The sequence below is a fragment of the Palaemon carinicauda genome, chromosome 15 (assembly GCF_036898095.1).
Source record: "Palaemon carinicauda isolate YSFRI2023 chromosome 15, ASM3689809v2, whole genome shotgun sequence".
Classification (NCBI taxonomy): Eukaryota; Metazoa; Arthropoda; class Malacostraca; order Decapoda; family Palaemonidae; genus Palaemon; species Palaemon carinicauda.
In genome coordinates, this window is record NC_090739.1 from 36434594 (window position 1) to 36439506 (window position 4913).

The window sequence follows — 4913 nt, forward strand, 5'->3', positions numbered from 1 at the left end:
TATGTATGTATGTATGTATGTATGTATGTATGTATGTATGTATGTATATATATATATATATATATATATATATATATATATATATATATATATATATATATATATATATATATATGTGTGTGTGTGTGTGTGTGTGTGTGTGTGTGGGTGTGTGTGTTAGTGTATGTGCTTGTGCGCATATATGCATATGAATACACACTTATTCATATATATATATATATATATATATATATATATATATATATATATATATATATATATATATACATACATACACACACACACACACACATATATATATATATATATATATATATATATATATATATATATATATATATATATATATATATATATATATATATATATATATATATATAAATATATATATATGTGTGTGTATGTGTGTATGTGCTGTGACAAATTGAATATATGATTGTCAGAAAGAAATCAAGGAAGAACTGTATATTTGATTATGTCAGTATATACAGAATACAGTGGATGAATAACTACTGGTATAACAAATTATCTATCAAAGTCAAAATTGACTGCAGGCACGAGTTCCATTTTGTCAGGGGGAATACTTGCGAATATGAACAAGATTTTCTCTTACACAGGCTAAGTGGACAGACTAGTGTCAAGCGTGAGACCGAGGGTTAAAATAAAGGGTATTGAAAAGCCAAGGACAGGTATAAAAGCTTCCAGGGAGATATCCGTGAAATTGTAGAAAGCTTACGAAAAGCTTGATTGAGGGTGGTTTCAGGTGCAGAAGCCCATTCCAAGCACGGCCTAAAAGCTAAAACGTGGTGCCAAAACATAGCAAACCAACAACAGCGTACGAGGATAAGGAGAAAGAGCAAAAGATGTGATGTTACAGCGAAAGCTGTTCGATGTTAATTATAAGGAGGAATAGAGAGATCTTACAAACAAAACAATGGAAAGGGAAATCAAGTATAATGCCATCATTATTGATTTGTAATGGAATTAGCGAAGCTTTATATTGTCCAAATAACCAAATCTGAGACTCCCTTTCTTTCCTGTGGTTATCCATTCTTGAAACTCTGTGACATTCAGTTTTCATAATGAACGAATTTTGCAATGTCCATATTAATGAGCAGCGACAACTACTATACAGTATTTCATATAACTTGAACTGAAAACACACGAGGCTATAATTGCTATTAAATGCCAATTAAGCTATCTGAGGTTTTATGTGATAGGGAACTCTTAGGTAAAAGAATCAAGAAAAGGAACCAATTTACCTTTGCCTGTAGTATTATGATTAAATCATGGAAATTAAAAATATAATAAAAGAGAATGCCCACTTAACAATCTATTGACTAGCATTAATGAACTATTGACTAATGGAAATATTAATGATTAAAAGAATAAATAACAAAAGTCTGCTTTACAGTCTTTTCATTGTTGTATCATATGTAGCTTATTAAAATGATGATATGACATAAAAAGAAAGAAAATCTGTTTCAAATCTTTTGATTGTCTTAACTTGTAAGAAAAACACAGTTCAAGAATGAGCGATATCTTATTCTTCCAATTAAGTATCATATTTCTTTAGAAATGTTCCACTTAACAATAATATTACATATATTTTTATTTTAGATTTGAAATCAAGAGTTGTACCTTACACTATACTAATTTCTCTTATAAGATATCCCCTGAATATTTATTTTCCTTCCTTGTTTGTCTTTTCCTTTTAATTTAACTCTTTGTTAATTTGTATCACTTATTCCGATGCAAGTCTATTTTGGTGAGATTCTTAAACAAATAACGATATCAAACAGCTTTTACACGGTCTCTCTCTCTCTCTCTCTCTCTCTCTCTCTCTCTCTCTCTCTCTCTCTCTCTCTCTCTCTCTCTCTCTCTCATCTTAATGATTACCATATCTACAGTCTTATTCATAAAACTACTTTTGCCACAGAATACAAGAAATTTTAGAACAATTTGTGGAATTCTTTTTTAATGTAATCTTACTAAAATTTTCTCAAGGTACATTTTCACTCGCTATTTTCAGTAGTATATCATCTTCTCTAAATAGTTAAGCGATACTTGTTGGAATGTAGGCTCATTGCACCCATAAGCTCATCTCTCATAAGCGAACAAGCTCACGTACTCATTAGCATCCAGCGTGCATACGGAACCACTGAAAGTTCCATACCATATTTTTATCTTTTATTTGATCTATTTATCTATATATAAACCTATCTATCTATCTATCTTATTATTGCCTTAAGATGTTTATTCATGATATTAAACTTAGGCTACACGTATATGACTATATGCATAGCTAGATATATCTACCAACTATGTGAATTCAGTTTAAGAGATACATATTACGTTATTTGCTTTCCTTTAACGGCAGTTTTCCTGGTCGTATCACACAGGGAAGCCCTGTACAAAGTCTGTTTGTCATACACATTCTTAGGTATTAGAGTATCAAACACCGAATTCAGTGTTAATTTTCAAATCCACATTAACGAAACACTTAAAAAACAAGTAAGTCGTCTGTTTCTTCTATAAAGCCTTGATATCTTCAGTCTTTCGAGTGTCTAGTGGGAGCTTGTTGTATAGTCTTGAGGCTGCTTGTCTGAAAGCTTTTGAATCTACAGTGCACATACATCTTAGCTCCATTAATCTAAAACCATCTGTGACTATTCTAGTGTTGTATACTTATTGTGGACCAAGGGTAAAAGAAACAAAAGTATTAACAAATGTGCATAGTAAACAACATTCATATGTTTTATTTGATAATATGATTACGATTTTTGCAAAATGTCATTATATAGTGTCACGTTGAGCATCGAAATTGAATTTGACACTCACTTTCTAGATCTAGAGATTTCCATTTTGCTTCAGCTGATATATAAATCTCATAAATATGTGTAATTTCATGCATAATAATTCTTGGGTACAGGTTCATAGTTCAGAGCTATGTCTGTAAACCTCCAAAATTTTAAGGACGTGAATGAAATCCTTGGAGAAATATTTCCAAAATAATGAAGAATACAGTAATCACAGCATTTTGGTGTGATCTAAATTAAAAAAATGTCTACCACTGTCATAATGAAAATAAAAGACATTTTCATTATGTGACTTCAACAAACATTCATCAAATTCATAGATGTCGACCTCTTCTAAGTAAAATTTCCTCGTGTTTAAATGGTAATCAGAGGGTAATTTTGATTTCCACACTCCATTATATACTAATGGACAGCAACATTATCATTTTACTTTTCATATTTTTACATTCTTCTGTCCGTTTAGAGAAAGAAAGAAGAATGAGCAAGTTTAAACATCTTTCACAGATCAAATAGGGCCTACTTTTTATTGGTTTGCATCGTTGACTTTTCTTTATTGAAAGTTGTTTTGATTTATAATAATCATCGTCTACACAGAATGGCTTTGACACACACACACACACACACACACACACACACACATATATATATATATATATATATATATATATATATATATATATATATATATATATGTATATATATATATATATATATATATATATATATATATATATATATATATATATATATATATATATATATATATATATATATATATATATATATATATATATATATATATATATATAATAAACTCTTTGAAGTCAATAAAACATATTGTATTAAGAATTGTAAAAAAAGTAACTAATCTGTAAGTCAGTAAACCATCAAATGATAAAAAAATCAAGTAATTCCATACATTTTACATTATCTAGCTTTTGCTGCCTTTTTTGGCAAAAAATCAATATGTACAAGAATAATCTCCCCGTCTGTTAAAATAATAATACTAATTCCCTAATATCGCAAGAGGGTCTGCCCCTCTCTTTTATTCTTCTCCTGTACTTCTCTTTCTCCCTATTTTCCTATTTGCCTTTGAGCTATAAACTGGATTGTATCCAGGGGTACTCTTCCTTTCGCCATATTCGCCACTTCCCTATTATTATCATTAATCTCTCCGAATGTACAAAACTCATATATATATATATATATATATATATATATATATATATATATATATATATATATATATATATATATATATATATATATATATATATATATATATATATATATATATATATATATATATAAGGAATCTGAAAACAAGAAAATTCAATGGCACTCCCTGGTAATGGATCATGCTATTTAATGAGTTGCCTACTATAGCCTATAGATATTGATGTGCCTTATCTCCATATTTTTCTTATTTAGAATTATCCCTAGTAAAAGAATAAAATACATTTCAATACCGTATGCATGCTGTTTACTAATCCTGACATATCTATCTATATAGAAATAAAGGAAATCAGAGTTGGCTTGGAATTTAAAAGAATAATGGACTGTTGTAACCTAGAAAGATTAGTTGTATATTTTTAGTTGACCAATGGAAATGACGGCATTGAAAATAATATAGAAAGTTGACTCGCTTCATATTTATTTGAGAGTTGTAAAACATCTGCGCGAATCTAATGGCAAAAACTTTCGCTGCACCCTTGATCCTCTTGGCAACTCTTGCACTGTTTCTTTCCTTGACGTCTTTGTTTAGATATACAGTACAAAACTAAAAGTCACTTTGGTGCATCAAATCCCCAATAACAACTCACATATAACAGATTTTAATTGACATTGAATATTTTTTTGTTTTCAATTTGTTTACTTTTATATCTTGCCAAGTTTTATAAATGGTCGGGGATTTTTTTTCTTCTTTTTTGTTGTTGTTGTTGTTGACGTGACAGCGTAAACTTCCTTTTGAAGAAAAATACCACAAATAAGAAAATGTGTTTTAAATGAATTAACATTCATATTTGTTAGAATAAGATTAAAAATCTATAAAGAGCCACCAGTTTTACAAGTAAATAAGATAAATGTACGCTA